Below are 17,741 nucleotides of genomic sequence, written 5' to 3'. Positions count from 1 at the left end.
GAGGCAGGAACTCTCCACCAACCTGAAGTGGGCAAGCCACCCTTTTCCGACTGAGAACCATGGCCTCGGATTTGGAGGTGCTGGGAAATGATATTATTAATAACAGCAATTAACAATTATGACCATTATGAACAATTATGAAGTCATGAATTTAGTTTGATTTACATCTCAACTTCAAATGTAAACAAAGTTTTCATTTTTATTTATTTATTTATTTCGCTTTTTTACACATGCAGGGAAAGATTATTGTCTTGTTTGTGACGTTCTGCTGAAACTGGGGTGAGCTGTCGGTTCTAGAACGTGACTCAAGCACACATGCAGAGCTCAGCTTCTCGGTTAGACGGTTTAGTCTCAGTCCTTGTTAGTTTTTCATTAGTTCTAGCTGTCTCGTCCTCTCTCTGGCACCAGGCCGCCTCAGACAAGGGCATTAGAGAGCGCTCGGGCTGCCATGACTTTGTTCTTGGCATCTGGCGCAGTGGCATATGGAGCTGTATCACGGGGCCTGGCAGGACAGACGCCCCCAGCTCCTGTGTCCATACAGCATTCTCCATACACAGAAAATATGCCACTGTTGAAAGATGATGTATAAAGGCTTTTTGTGAGCTTTAAAGAGCTCTTCAGGCTGGAAACATTTAAGGATGCTATATGTTGTTGTATAATATCAAGAAACAGCAACTACCCTATATTGAATATAATGCATTGCTTACAATGTTGTTGTTTATTCTTGTTTGTTTCTAAGAAATGCCTTATACTGTGTGGGCAGAGATGTACAGTAGTTAATTATGTATAGTATGTGTGTGTCCCTACCCATTAAAAGGAGGGGAAACTGAAGTGTGTGTGTGTGTGTGTGTGTGTGTGTGTGTGTGTGTGTGTGTGTGTGTGTGTGTGTGTGTGTGTGTGTGTGTGTGTGTGTGTGTGTGTGTGTGTGTGTGTGTGTGTGTGTGTGTGTGTGTGTGTGTGTGTGTGTGTGTGTCATGGTTGAGTTTGCTGGAGTTTAAGGATAGCTTGGTGTACAGCATGCACCTAAGGCCTTCAGAAGGAGCTTGGGAAAGTTACGTCAATCAAGAAGATTAGAACCTAATACAGTTTTTCTTGATTGTTTACACACATTTTCTGAAAGCATGCCTCATATTCTCAGAACTCTACACACAAATCAAAAAACACACACAATGGGCAAAACCCCTCAATTCTCCTGCAAAATGAAACTTTACATTCAAAACAATGTTATTTCTTCTCAAAATGGTATTTTGTTTTCAAATGACACACACAAACCATCATATGAATAGACATTTATAAGAACCAGTTGAACACTGATGTGCTCAATGTAAAACACTATGATGAATGCAAAACACTTCTTCTCCATTCATCATAATGACTTAGGCCTTTTTTTGGTTCAGTGTTACATTTACTACAGACAGTACATACATAAGTGTGTTGTAAAATATTTGCGAATATTGGTTTTATACTCAGAACACACAAATACACGGTAAAAAATATATTTAATTTTTCCCACAAAAACAATGTAGACAGTGTACATCCCAACCAACACAAAGTTGTACATACAGTGGTCTACATACAAAACAACAGAAGAATTGACTGTATACAGTTACAGTAAAAAAAAAAAAAATCCAATGTTGGCATCCATTGCTCCATTGAAGAGCTCACCTGTGGCCCTTTTATGCTAAAGCTCTGATTGCTAATTGTAAAACTGTGTGACGGGTGTTTGCCCATGTGATGAGTCAGTGTGCATATTTGAATGGCAGTGTGTTCCTTGTGAAAACAAGAGATTTTCTGCATGAAAATTGTGCCAAAAGCAGAGAATTGTGTGTGTTTTGAAAAAGGTGTGTTTTAGAACTGCAATTTGAGTGTAAAGCAGGAATTGTGCTTGTAGTTTAGCAGAATTGGTTCAGGGGGTTGGTGAATGAGTTACATGTTGTGGTCATTGTGTCTCAAGTACCAGAAAATGTGTGTAAACAATTGAGAAAAACTGTAAAACGCAGATAAATCAACTTATTAACTTACTCTCCTCAAGTCTCCTCAGTTTTCGTCGTCAGTTGCGCAATAAGGAGATTTGAAGACTGTAGAAAGAGGGATGGCTGAGAGACATTACAAAATAAAAAAGGTCAGAGGAAAATGCTGTGCTGCCAACTCTCGCTTGTATATATGCTTGTGTATGTTCATTTTTGTTTTTCAGTGTCAGTTGCTCATCATCTCCACTTTATTTTTTTGTGAAGTGTTATTTTGCTTTGCTTCAGCTATGATAAAGAGACATCTACTCTTGCGTTGCATGTTCATGTACTTTGGGGGCGGAGCAATGAAGGGAGGGGCGTGTTCGTTTGGGCTGATTTCAAATATCAACAGTGTTTCTCAGAGATCACTTACCGCACTTTTAACCTTTTCTTGGCAGGCTGCATGAGGTATATGTACAGAATGAGAAAAGGTATTAAAGATGTATATGCCTGAGCATGCACCACCAAACTCAGTAAAATAAATTAATTAAACTTTTTTAAGTGACTTGCCACTTCAGTTATTTTCTATTTCTTAACAGCTCTAAAACTTGAAAGATGCTCCTATGCGTACGAAAAACACTCAAGGCTCGACATGAGCTTGAATTGTTTTCCCAGTGTGTAAGTATTCACTTCACGATGGTCTCGAGAGATAAAAGAGCAGTAGTTGGTAAACTTGTGGTTATAAAAAGCGTATCATTCTGACAAGCCTAGCAGTTGCCATGCCAACACCAGAGCTAAAGTGCCCACATCTCAATGCGGGAAGACAGCAGATCTGAGAGGAACGTGATGGGGTCAGCGACTGCAGTGGCTTTTCACCAATATAATCTGTATATATAATTAATGAAGTGTGATTGCATCCAGCCATATGGTTGCTATATTTATTGTTCTAAACATAGAAAGTATATTTATAAAACAACATCTGAATGCACAAGCCATGTGATAACCAACATGTAAAGACGTGTGACTATGTTGCCTGGCAACTGCATGTAAACACAGTCTATTGTTGGAATAATGATCTGTATTATTTGGTAGAAGAGTGGTTTAGAGGCGACTTGTTAAGGCATGCATACCTATTATTACTGCTCATACGTGGCATTGTTCAAATTCCTATAACTTTATGCAATAATACAAAGTATAATGACATGATATTTATTTAGTTGTTTGTTGGTTGGTTGGTTGGTTTTATTGAGTTACTTGTTTATAATTTTTTTTTTTTTTCAGTTTGTTTAAAGAAGTCTAATTTACATATTTCAAACTGGAAATAAAATTACAACAATCGAATCCATCCTATAACCTGACAGTCCCCCTGTGTATCCCTTAAAACTCATCTTTTATAATCAAAATAATATATTTAAGTGTATTTTTCCTGTGAAAATAATTCCTTAAAATAGCTTGAATGTTACTCTACACTCTTGTTTCATTTAATATATGCTGAAGAATGCATATTACTCCCTGAATATGCAAATTAGTCCCCGCCTCTACTCACACACACTCACACCACTACCTGATCCACTCGGTCAACTTTAGTAAAAATTACACAGAAATGGAAATATTCGGCCATATACTGTATGTTTGATCCAGAAACTGGTCCAGAAGAAGAGGAAAAGCGAATTATGCTAGGTCGTCTACTAATAATGTGTTGCTAATGTTGCTAACCATGTTCCCGTTCACCATCTCAGCGTCAGACAGCTGCCTTCTAAAAATCAGCATCCTTACAAACACTTTGAACATCATAGAAAGTCAGTGGAGAAAGATATAGTTCATCATAATATACACAAATCACCTGTGTACCCAAATAGTCCTGCCCCTTCTTAAAGGTGTTCTTGTGCTCACTGTGGAAAAGCCATGTTGACGGGATTGGTACATTTTTTCAATCACCTCCCTAGTTCAGTAGTCAGGGCACTGATAAGGGAATCAGCCATTTTAAGGACTGTCCAACACTATCTCACGACCAATTTGTACGAATTGGGCAACTCATAAAATGCATAAGATTTTTGCTCAATCAAAAAAAACAGTCAGCTTATGGTAGCAACAAGTATTATGCGGTAAAATGTCTAAATAACTATAGACACTAGAGTTGTGTGTGGGGGTAAATTGAGCTTGATCTGCTGTGACATCACAATCATGTTGCATTGTGGTCTATGGATCTATCAAAGTGTTCATAATGAGGAGACTAGCTCCCTCTGTCAAAATCAAGGGGTCGAGGGTCTGTCCAAATAAAGTTTCCCTCGCCCACTTAATGAAGTCGAATGCACTTCAAAATGGCGGTGATGGTTCCCCTGAGGGGACGTGCTTAGGGAAGTCCACGAGTGTATGTCTAAAAGTGGAGTTAAACGCAGCCTTCAAGTGAACTAAAAGTCCCAGACTGCACTGTGAAAAACAGGCAACAATGATGCTCACAATGTTCCCTCAACGGAAGTTCTGAAGCACGAAACATAAATCATGTGAGCCAGCTCATACACATCATAACACGCGATAGATGTTTAAAAAAAAAAAAAAAAAAATTTTTATTTAATTATATTTCAGCATAAACATTAATTGTTAGACAGGTAGGCCTAATCTAGCTAACATTTATAATTAATGTCTGAAATGTTGCACGTATATGTAACAATCAACGTATTTATCATAATCATATCATAATCTTTATCATAAAAAATTTGATTTTCACCACAGGTGGCCTTTAATAAGCTGTATTTGCATAAATTATTATATTAACACATTTATAAATATAATCATTTGTATTGTGATGATTGTATTGTGAAAACTGAGTGTTCCATTTACTCGAGGGGTGGAATTAAAAAAGGCATTAGTGATTAGCCAAAAGGTAAATCATTTCAGAGGCAAAGCTAATTACTACATTTTGATGAAAGATTGCAAACACTCATTTTAATTATTTTGAATAATGTGCACTGATTAATCATGCACAAGAATATGCTTGAAGAAAGTAAATGCAACCAATTTGGATTTCAACCATTGTGAAGTGACAGAGACTCGTGGCCTCGTGTGGATTGCAGCTTTAATTTTCTATTCTAAATTAAAATAATTAATAACCAAAATCCTCAAACCAAACTATTTTTTATGTTTAATGAGACAGTCAGCTGTAAAACTGAGACGGGTTTGGAGAAGCCTTGCAGCCTGGAAAGCAGATTTGTGTGTAACCTGTGCAGGGTGGCACAGAATCAGGAACAGATGTTAAAATCATGGATGAGGGAATCCTGCCTCCCTCTCCTTGTCAGCGAGAGCCAGACAAGATGGCCGAAGGAATCCCATGAGCAAAAATACAAAATGAAAACAGACAGACACACACACACACAGCAAGAAGTCAAGCGTCCACAGCTCTGACAGCTATTGTGGAATCCAAATAAACAAAAATAGATTAACACACCCACACACCAGCATAAACTATTGGAAGTTATCACCTAACTGTCAAAGCAGAGGAATATGAAACTGGAGGAGATAGCATGAAAGCTGATTAGTTTTGATTGAGTCAAAATAAACGTTGGGACCAACCGCTGTTTGCTGCTCTCATGCCGAAACTGATTAACCACCGATACACAGACGTGCAGACAGCTCGTACTTGACAGAAATATTTCCCTGTTTCTGTGTCTGTGTGCCCATTTGAAAAATAAATATAAGTCCACAATGTAAAAATAAAGGGTCCAAAAGGGGGGTTTCATAGTGATGCCTCAGAACCATTTTCCATTTAATCTTTCAGGGGTGGTATAATGCCCTTTTCACAAGATGTAAAATAAATCTCTGATGTCCCCAGAGTGTGTATGTGAAGTTTTAGCTCAAAATACCCCACAGATATTTTTATATAGCATGTTAAAATTGTCACTTTTTGAGGGTGAGCAAAAACGCACAGTTTTTGTGTCTGTCCCTTTAAATGCAAATGAGCTGCTGCTCCCGGCACAGAGGGTGGAGCTTCAACAGCTTGCACTCACACAGACATGCACTGAAAATTTAAACAAAACGTTTAGCCTTTATGTTCAAACCGGATTCAGACAATGATGGAGACGAGACTCAAGAAGAAGTGACAACATGTAGAGCAACAGGACATTTCTGAATGGTTAGTTGATGAATTTATGTAGCTTACATGTAGTTATCTTCTAGTCGTTGATTAGCATATTCTATCTTGATAATCTATAAATCGTGTTCCGCGGGCGGGGTTTATGTAAATTTTAGGGTTGGTGATGTCACTAACCCAGGAGAAATGTTGTGTAGTCCCTACCAGCCGTTTGTTGTAGTCCTTAAAAAACTATTTCTTTAAAAGAAAATATCTCCATTTGCTTTGAAATTTGAGCATCGTAACTTTGCAGATGTTGTTTATGCTCAAACAGCAACATTACACACTAACTAAAGTTAGCGCAGTCAAATCATAATCAACCACCCCTTTAATATATATATAATTTTTTTCTATGGAACCATCAATGCTAAAAAAGAACATTTATTTTTTATAGTGTTTACACATAAATTTTATAGTTCTACATATAATCTTACTGTAAGTCAACAGTTGTCTCAGTTGCCTTTTTCACTTAAGAAATTGTAGAACCATCCAAGACAAAGTCATCTACTGAGCAATGAAAGGGCAACAAAATTCAACTAGAGATAATTGACAAACATAGACGAACACCCCTGGAAATATTCATGCATGCAAGCATTCATGTGTGGAAGCACAAAAATACACGCGCACACACTTTACTAACCGATGAGATTGTGTTTGCCCATACTGAACCTGTCAGGAAGGGTTAGATTAGTTCACGGTTCAGTTGGCAGGAATCAAATCGAACCCACATGCAGCTTTTAGAGAGCCAAGCAGGTGAGTAGGACATTTAGTCTTCCTGTGGCCTTTCAGACCAGAAGATAATCACACTGCTGTGGTCATTAGAGAACAATTCATGAGTTTTAGTTTACAAAACACTGACCTAATGGGATATTTCATGGTTCATGTAGTGCAATATGTCAACATTTCCGTCATACATCATTAAATGGGAGATAAGTATTTGGGAAGACTAACAGATGGATGGATGAAAATTTGTTTTTTCATGTTGTGGCAATGAAAATATTTTGTGTTTACTGTATGTGTATTAAAACAAGTTGGGATAAAATTATGATGTCAATTAACTTTCATAAATATCACAATGCAAAATTCTTAATGAGTCTTCTTTTCTTTATGCTAAATATAATTTGTAATTATTTCTTGCAGGTTAACCAATGTTCAAAGTGCTTATATAACAGTTCAACAGCACTGAGGCTTTTTACAACCTCACACCAGTATGTTGCGGCAAATGAACGTGTTTATGACGTCATTCATGCAAACGATTCTTTAAAAAACGAGGATTCATTCAGGAACGAAACAGGCGACTGTCTTTTATGAGTGAGTCATTTAATCATTCACTCAACCGATTCGTTCAAAAACAAGGATTCATTCAGCAAGAAAACAAGTTACTGTATTAATGAATGAATCTTTCGCTCAAACAACAGTCTTTCAGGAAGGAAAACCAACTGCATGGTTCTGCTATGGATTTGTTTGTGACTACTTTTGTTAACGGAGCAAAACGACGTAACTTGCAATAACCTCAGTCACCCAGTGTTAAACTTAAAAGCAATAGGCCTATCGCACAATTTTATATCGTAAAGATGCGGTCTCATTATTGAAAGCTCACGGGCAAAAAAGCTAGAAAGCGATTTCACATGACGAACTGAACCGCCAAATCCCCATTTCCGTGGATTCCCATTTAAAAGACTGGATTTCGTCCTCAGATTGAGCAGAATAGCAGTACATGCACTGCTGTACCATAAGAATGCATGAGAGTCTTTTGAAAGAAATCATTGGCCTTTTTTTACATAGCCTAACTTATCAATTGAGCTTCTGTATAAAAGCAATATCACACTATTATATTTATATAGATCAGTGCTAAAAGGAGCGTGTTTTGGCCATAATCTGGAAAAATAGGCCTGTGCTATCCACCTTATTTGCAACATAAAAGCAGGAAAGGGGGATTTGTAACTTAAATGTGCAAATGTGGTCTTAGCATAAATAGTTTTCTTCTATAGTATTTATCTATATAACAGCTAATGAATCTGAAGTTTTGCACATTTACAGAAAATAGCTTAGTCTACTTCCACATTTCAAGATAAGTGAATGTGGCTAACTGCATTAAAAAAAAATTTATACATGTGTATAATTTGTGCTTTGTGTCCAGACAGAAGAGAGCAGCAGAAAGCAGCTATACACTGTAAATGATTTCTGTTGTTTTCACAGCATTATACTGTTTTTCTCAACAGTTTCTTGCTGTATAACCTATGTACAGTATGTTACTGTAGATTTTGTTGCTTTCACAGTATTGTTGTGTATTTTCAACAGTTATGTACTGTGCACACAGTTGACAGTATGTTACTGTAGATTTTCAATGCATTCTGGGAAATTATTAGTTACTGTAAATCTAAATACAGCAGTGCAAATTGACCGCGAAAAACACCACACACAATTCCACAAGTAAAATTGCTAGCCTAAGCCTAACGTTATCCTTACATAAAACATTTTCAGGACTGGGTGACCATTAAGCCTTAATTTCTGTCAGTGGGGGGTGCATGAGAGCGCAGAATGAGTTTTTCTGTTGTGTCAGTGCATCGTGTAGACCTGTCGTTTCTGCCGACCTGGAACTTCGTCATATGGTAAGTAATAAATCTTAATATTTGTATGCATGGATTCTAGCTAATAACTTTAAAATTATTTAGAGAGTAGCTGACCAGGATTTAGATATTTAATTTAATTGATTCTCAACATTTTACTATAAGCTGTGTAATAGGCTACTCTAGGTTTCAATGTAGTTTGGGACATTAGGACATGTTACTGTCAATTTAAATACAGTAGTACGCGTGAAATGACCGCGAAAAATAACCACAAGCTGCCGTTTTATGAATAACTCTTCCGTTCCCTGAGTAACGTTGAGAGCGCAGGCCTTTGCATTGTCGCTGTGTCTGTCGGCCAAGTTTTCGCCATAAATATCTGGTTAGTGATGAATCTTTATATTTGTTTTATGCAAACTAAATAGTAGCAGGTTAATGTTAGTTTAGAAGAACTGCCCGCGGCTTATGTTCTATAACGCCTGTAACGCGGATTTCCTTCATGTTGATAGCTAGCCTACTTGATTAATAAATGCAATTTTATAAACATAGATTGCATATGTAGCCTCTTATAAGGTCAGAATGATCTAATAATTGTGTTATTTACCATTTTAAGTCGGTGGAAGCGCCTGCGCGTTCATTATTTTATATCATACGGTTGGGAATTGAAAATCGATAAATGTATCCTGAAATCGGATACCCAAGGTTAGGATTCGGATTCTTGTTATAAAATTTAATTTTCGATTCCTCTTATTGATTTATTCGCGATTATTTTTGTCTAAATCAGAATTTTCTTTTACACGTCTGTGAGGACCTGACCTGGCGATCTGCCAGGACCGTGTGCAGTTACCTCAGTCTATAGCTGTGTCCCAATGTTGAAGGCTGCATCCTTCGAAGGACGCAGACTTCAAGGATGCAGCCTATGCGTCCTCTGAAGGACGCACCATGTAGCCTTCCTAGGATTTCCTAATTGTGCAACCAGGTGTTCCCGATCACCGCTCCTGGCGCCAAGCAACGGTGCGAGAGGACAGCTGCTATCCTGATCATTCATTTTGATAACTGAGTAAACAGCTATGGAGCCAGAATTGGCTATTGTCATTTTTATGTTTAATATTTTACTGGAGGTCATGGTGTGCCCCGGCGCTGCCGGATGTATTTTCGGTAAAACCCAATTTAATATAAAAAGTCCAGTATTTCTCGCGCTCGTCATCTGCAGCTGTCACGGTTGCCAGGCGACAAGAACAATCCTTCGTAGGCTAGACCGGTCCGAGCGCTTCAGATGCGCCCTTTGATATGGGACGCTGCTGTAGTTAGCAACAATTTGTTAATATTGTGACAATAAGCCTACATTTTGTTACTTTAATTTTCGGAACTGCATATTTCGTTAAGTATTCACTTACAAATGTGAAGTAACCTGAAGTACCTTTTTCCCTCACATCACAATGTGATTACATTACACTACACAAAAGTATATAATGTAACACAGATATTACTGTATATTGAAAATATACAGAAGTAAAATGCAACATAGCCTACGCAGTAATGCAGTAGTAGCCTAACATAAATGCAGTAGTTAATAAAAGTACTTTTTTCAGAAAGCCGTCGATTGAATCAGCCCTGCAAACCTGTTGGTAGACAACTTAGTGGATAGTGGAAATATGCACTCAAACGCTCTGGAGACCATCCCAGATGTTGTCCCACCAGCAGGAGGCATTACCAGGGGCAGCCCATCCCAGGGGCAGCCCATCCCGGTCCAGCAGCTCAGCTCAATAGAGTCTACATCATTTTTTTTCTTATTTTATGTATTGTAAAATTAAATGTTTATGTTGATTTTGATATGTTTAACGAATTTTGTAAATAGTTGGAAAAAGTACTTTAATGTAGCCTAAAGAACAAATGATTTTCATTTACCAATTTTATTTGAAAAAATAAAAAGGTATAGAATTTGTTTCATGCAGAAAGTATTACTGTCATTACAAAAATAAACAATGTCCAGAACAATTCATTCTCTTTTATTTACACAATTAAAGTTGCATAAAAATAAATGTACATAATTTTTCTTTTAAAAAATAAAAGTGAAAAAAGTTAAACAAGAATATGTAGAAAATATATATATTTTTCAATCATTCTCTCAAGAAGAGAAAACAGCCTGTCCATCCTCTCCCTTCTTTCCTGTGCACTCCTCGCCTCTGCCTCCCTCTGTAGTTGCATTTCTTCTCTGATCAAGTCCAAAAACTCGTCCTGTCTCGCCGCCTTCGTGCTGGTGCTCCTGCTGGTGCTACTGCTGCTGCCCCTGGCTCCTCCTCACCATGGGCACCCACTGCTGAACTCGGCCCTGGTGTGTCCTCAGGGATTGAGGCGATGAGGACAGGGGGGTTGGTGCAATGCCTCTGTCCCAACACCTCATCCATGAGGACAAACCAGGGTCAAGTTGCAGCAGTGGGTTTCCCACTCACACCCTCTCCTGTCCCAGGACACTTGCAATCCTAAAGGCAGAGCAAATGAACCATATTGTTAACAACAACAGGACAATACATTTCAGCAAAGATGTGTGTACTACCTTTCTTTATATATATATATATATATATATATATTAGGGCTGTGAAAAGATTAATTAAAAGTTTGTGTTTACAAAATATATGTGTGTGTACTGTGTATAATTATTTTGTATATATAAATACACACACATGCATGTATATATTTAAGAAATATTTGCATACATATACTGTATATATTTATAATTTATATCATATATATATATATATATATATATATATATATCTCATATATATATATATATATATATATATATAATTTTTTATATATAAATAACACATTTTTCTTAAATATATACATGCATGTGTGTGTATTTATATATACAAATTTAATTATACACAGTACACACACACATATATTATTTTAACACAAACTTAAGAAATCATATTTCTGTATACTAAAATTTGGTTAAAACCACATAGCTTGCATGACAGCACTACAAAAACACATAAAAGTGAAACCCCATTGCCTTATCTACTGCTTTTCTTATTGTTTTGGGCTTTATTGGGTGAGTAATATTTCTTATAATACACAAGTGCAAATATTACAAATAGGTCGTTAAACTAATAACGTTATTACCACAAGGTTTGCCTAAAACTACCTGATAAATGAAGCCACGCAATGGTGACGAAGGAGTTAAGAAGAAGTTTATAAGAAAATTTAACTCTGGTTTCGCTAGCTATTTGAGTAAATGAAAACATAATACTTACATTTAAATGTGAATTTGCTGTCCACCACCGATCTCTAGTCTCGGCCGCCTTTAAAAATAAATAAATAAATGCTGTCGTCAACGGCGCGCAATGACTTATGGGGTAGAATAGGCCGCTAAGTGTCCATTTATGTATCCTTCTTTTCACGGGGAAACGAAGGGTGCATTTGGCGTCGCTTTTGAATCAGGGAAGCCTTCGTCGCGGCGCGATGACGCCAACCGGCCTTCGAATACGGCCTTCGGAGGATTGAGAATTGAATTGGGACAGCCTTCATCGCGCCGCGGTGACGCAATCGGCCTTCAAATGCGACCTTCCAAGGATGCAGCCTTTGAATTGGGACGTCCTTCGTCGCGCCGCGGTGACGCAATCGGCCTTCAAATACGGCCATCCGGCCTTCAAATACGGTCTTCGAAGGACGCAGCCTTCACTTTGGGACACAGCTCTTGTTCATTCATACACTTTTGTTACAAATTGATTTCTATTAGTAACACCAATGGCTTTTTATTTTGCACAAGTGATGGTTTAGAGCTTATCCTATTGTGATGTGACTTATTACAGATGATATTGTGATCACTCTTGATTCAGTTGGAATATATATATATATATATATATATATATTTTTTTTTTTTTTTTTTTTTTTTTTTTTTTTCTGTGTATTTACAGGTTTTTTGTCAGGATAAATCCTGAAAATTCTAAATGAACATCACAGTTCCAGGTGAGCAGAAAGAGTGGGAAGGTTGTTCGGAGAAAGACCATGGCCTTTAATCCACACGTTGCATCTTACATCAGGGACTTTGCAGAATATGATTGGCAAAATCATTAAGGTAAGAGTAATATTAGGGATGTGCAGTGGAGCCCATATCTTTAGAAATGATTTGTGTCTGAATCTGTATTTAGAAAAATCCAAAAAGGGTGGAAATGACTTAAACCATACATTTTCCAAATTGATAGTCTGTTTTAAAATGTAATTATGTTCCCTTCACAGTTTACATTTAACAAATATGCCTTGTATAAGTCAAATAATTTGTATTTTTATATTATAATTGTAACATCTCTTTAAATAAGTTTTAATTAAAACATGAAATGGTAAAAAATAGGGTTGAGTGATATGGTCAAAAATCATCTTGATAAAATGTTTCATATCAGTCTGTATTGATAATTATCACAATCAATGTCAAATATTTATTTATTTTAAGTTTTAAATGTTCTCAAACATACATTAAATAATGAAGACAACAGGTAAAGTTAAAATATAATGAAATGTAATAGGGGTGGGAATCTTTTGATTCAATGATTGGATTCAAATCGATTCTTTGGGTCACGATTTGTTTCAAAAGAGGCAGTACTTTTGAAATTGGGAATTCTCTTTTGAATCAAATTTCAATTTGATATATGCATAGAATCGATTTAAAATCTCTGATCAAATCTAAAATCAAATCTATGCATATATCTAAATGAAATTTAATTCAAAATCGAGAATTGAACAGAAGAGAAATGATCAGCAGCTACTGTTATTTAGTTTAAATTATACACACCTCATATCTGCGTTAATTTAATCTAACCCGCTGCCGCTCAGCGTTCACATTCGCCTCTCACGGCGTGAGCTCACGCACGTCTTTTTCATCATTAAAATTAGTAAGCATCAAGTCGACAGACATATATGAAAGGAACTGACTATCGTAAGCATTGTAAGCCTAATTGATCGTAGAGACCATTGGTGGTAATTGCTCTATAATCAATTTAAGGTTACAATACTTTGGGGAAACGCAGCCCTGGTCAGTGGCCGATTGTTTGGAGTCAGAGATATAGAATACGGGCCATTGCCTTCTCAATATTTATTACTTTAGCTTCTGATACAGGACATGTTCATTCTCTTTTATAGAGTATTTGTTCGTTACCACATAAAACCGCTTGCGTGTCCATGTTGAACGTGTTTCTTATATGTAAAAACTAAAGTAGCCTACCTAAGCTATTTTCTGTGCTACAAACTAGTGTTTACAATTATGACAAATTCAATACATCAAAATATCAAGAAGCATAACAACAAGCTTTTTTGTACAGCTAGAAATATCTATAAGCGGATGATACCGGAAGCCAGACACATTTCATTTATAAATGGCCGTGCCACTCTTCCGTGAAAAATAAGGTGGATACCATAGGAAAAACAAACTCTCCTAAAAAGGTGTTGATAATGTGAGTTAGGTTTTTTCTATTATTAGTTGTATTTTTTGCCTCTGATTGATTTGTGCTTATCATTCCTTGCAGGATTATCAGAAGTGTTGTCGCTCTTCTACCACTTGACACCATCACTACCCTCCTCACCTGGCCTTCATCCTCACCTGTCTTGCTTTCTTTCTAAGTTTCTTTTTTACCTGTTCAGGATCATTTTTGCATGAATTGAAATGCATGAATTCTTCACTGATCTTAATTATTAAATATATATTGTTCATTAGTCTTCTTTTAAAGAGATTGTTATTGTTGTATTATATTACATTATTATTATTACTAATGTATTGTTTAAAAATACACAATAAACCTTGTTGTGCAGTTAAAGCTTCAATTGTTCTTTTTTCTATTTCCCATTAACAGTTAAAATAATATTCCTACAGATTTTCTACATATTCTACAGGTAACACAGTAGCCCTATAAAAGTAAATAAAATAACATTTCATAACTGTATAATACTATACAGTATTATTAAAAATCAACGGTGTAATACTGTGTTTTAACGTGGTAAAAAATTACAGTAAAATAATGTATTTAATTTTACAGTATGCTTAACAGTACTGTATTTAGTGTTACAGTAATTTTACTGTTGAATGAAATACAGCATCTACTGGATAATTGTTGCCAGTAAGTTACTGTTAATTTGACAATACATTTTTTACAGTGTAGATCCTTCACACACAGGCACGGAGCCAAATTACTGCAGGCATTAGACTCTGTTTAGTTAGCATTTCACAAAGTCTGAAGTTCCTCTGATCTGAGATCAGTGACAGCTGTGGCCAGATGTTGATTTGAGCATTTCTGGTGTTGTTCTAATTATAGCAGGTAAGATCTGAGACATGGAGACAATCAGCTGGTGGACCAAATGACTGGAGAACTAACATGAATCTGGGAAAGCATGAAGAATTTATGAAACAATCTTCATTTACAGAGTCTATTTATATCTGTGTGGAAAGACGGTCAACGGCAACATGATCTTTGGAAAAAGAACAAAGGAAAACAGTTTAATTTCTGCCCAAGATGAATTAATGGAAATTTTATTCAAAGAAAAAAGTAGTAATGAGTAGTAATAATAACAATTGCCTGTTATTAAAACTCCACATGGCTTGTTCCCGTCATAAAGACAGCATAATTCTCTTGAAATGAATACACGTATGCAGCACTGAGCTGGATAATATCAGCAGAGCAGGATATTGCATTGCGGGTGGCATCGGCTGATAAGCGCTATGATGAGGAGCAAGGTGTGATGAATGACCTCCGTGCGTCTGATATAAGACCGACCCAGGGGGTCACATCCGTATCCGTATCCGTGTCTACTTCCTGAGGTTTCCATCTGGCAGTATAGGGAATAGTCATTAGATGAGATACACATTCGAAAACATGATCGCTAATGGATGATAAATCAAGTTCTAATTGATAAAGTTCAAATGTCTGAGCTTGACCAGATACTATACATCTTTAAAAAACCAACACAAGCATTTGTATTTACAAAGTTCTGAAGGTGCTGCATAAAAGGAATCACCCTGTTAATCCAGAAAAACTCCCCGAGGCTGTGGAGCGAAGTCAGGATATACGGGCATTTAATCAGTCAGCTAAAACAAAATGTACTGCAGTAATCAAAGAGCTTTGGCAGTGTTTGTGCAACATCGGCTGATTACATCAAGACATGGAAATTCACTTTAAAAAAGCAAGAGAGGAATAGCATGATGCACTGTGTATTTATTTGTTTGTTTTTTCAGGCATGAATGGTTTTGTGTGTGTGTGTGTGTGTGTGTGTGTGTGTGTGTGCGCGCGTGCTTTCCAGAGATGTGTCCGAGGCAGACGGACCACTTTGCATCCCATTACTCATGCTGTGGAATGCTGCTCAGGTAATTGGGAGTAAAAGCAGAGAAAAGAGCAAAGCCTTTTTAAGACAACAGGCACCTTTTTAAATTGACTGATTTCATTGCAAATTCAATATGACAAAGCCCCTCTGCTGGCTTCTTTTGTAATTGCCCCAGGGAACTGCTCCAGAAAGAGGGACGAGAGGCAACAGAAAATAACCAACCTTTAGCTTTACTTTCCAAAATAAACTAGGCAAAAGATGCATATTGGCAGGATGCCGGTAAGGAAGCACATTGTGAAAAGTAGAAAAAGACGAACTGTCAAACGCTTTTTTGATAATTAGTTGGCAAAGGTTGTGCAAGAGAATTGATTTATCATGGTAAATTAATGTACGTTTGCAATTAAACTCTTGGCAGATGCATTTATTTACAAAACCAATTACAAGATAAATCGATTAGATCGTTAAAGTCCTCTAAGCAGGAGGATAAAGATTCAAATCAAGCAGAAAACAGTTTATGCAAACCCATCCATTCTCCAGACTGTGTCCCGTGTAGAGTCAGGTTGCTGCTAAAACTGTGGAAATGGCAGTCGATTAGAAACTATTCAGGTTCTTTTTATTTTTTTAAATAAATCAAAAACCTACAGCTCAACCAGTGATGTAAGGCTCACAAACAAATGACTATAATGAGTCTGTAATTATTAGCGAATCAAAGATGTACAGCTTTCAACTAATGAGACTCGCATCAATGGAGTTGAGTCGACAACATGTAGTTAAAGATATCATGCATTTTGTCAGTATGTAGACTTTATAAAAAATTTATTAATGAAATGTTACACTTTTGTCTTTGTAGCATTGTTTAACAGATAATGCCAGTTTTAGTTTTTATTTATTTATTTAAAACCAGGCCAAAAAAGACTGAGAATTTATTAGAAGTAGGTGGAAACACTTTTTTGAGAATTTGTTTATTATTAAAAATCCTTTGCCAATCGATTGAATTTTTCTTTAACGTACTAAAAAAAAATGTTAATGTGACTGCTAAGAAACCAAATTCGAATCAAAATCATTCTTTATGATTCCCATTCCTACACTCTTAGAAAAAAAAAAGGTTCAGACATTATGCGCCTGTCACCATTATGTTTATGGATTTCATCATGGACTTTCAGTTTGTTCATTGTCATGTGTTTCCTTGTTTAGATTCACTCATCTGTCTCCTCGGTCACTGTCATTATTAGTTCATAGGTGTCAGCTGTGTGTAATTAATCATCCTCATTTGTGTTCACTACTTAAGTTAGAGTTTTATGCACTCCTGATTTGGGCTACGTTGCATTTAGGTCCCGTTTACATGAAGGGAAGATGCAGATAATTCCCTGCGGTTTGGCCTCTCATTTACACGAAAACCCCATTTTTATCACAGAAAACTCCGGCCAAAGTGGAGATTTCTGATAACGCCGGTTATGTGTTGCCGTGTCAGCTGGGAGAAACGGGGTTTTAGGTTCTCAAACGTCACATTATGCGCCAGAAAATGCTTAACGTCATGTGAGCGCCCTAGGAAGTCGCTCGTGTTATTCGTTGTTGTCGATTCTGAGGATTCTGATTGGCTTGCATGGCTTTATCCTTCTCCCTACACTGCCGCCCATAGGTCTGGCATAGTTATGATGGCACTCAATGGCGTATTTATGCGGGTTGATGTAAATGACAACTTTTTTGAAAACGATGTTGTGTGCACAATGTTATTATTGAAAATGGAGGGAGGGAAATATTTGTTTAAAATTAATTAAAAATTAT

General features: G+C 36.7%; 1 long non-coding RNA gene across 1 annotated transcript; it reads left to right on the top strand.

Annotated features, from left to right (window-relative positions):
- Positions 1–8,575: 8,575 nt before the first annotated feature.
- Positions 8,576–14,295, top strand: LOC311304267. Its single transcript, XR_014629899.1, has 3 exons — positions 8,576–8,687; positions 12,569–12,729; positions 14,171–14,295. It is a non-coding gene; the product is annotated as an uncharacterized lncRNA (long non-coding RNA).
- Positions 14,296–17,741: the final 3,446 nt, after the last annotated feature.

Source organism: Rutilus rutilus, assembly GCF_951802725.1.
Source record: "Rutilus rutilus genome assembly, chromosome: 14".
Taxonomy (NCBI): Eukaryota; Metazoa; Chordata; class Actinopteri; order Cypriniformes; family Leuciscidae; genus Rutilus; species Rutilus rutilus.
Note: the sequence above shows the minus strand (reverse complement) of the source record. Positions and strands in the feature narration are given on the sequence as shown.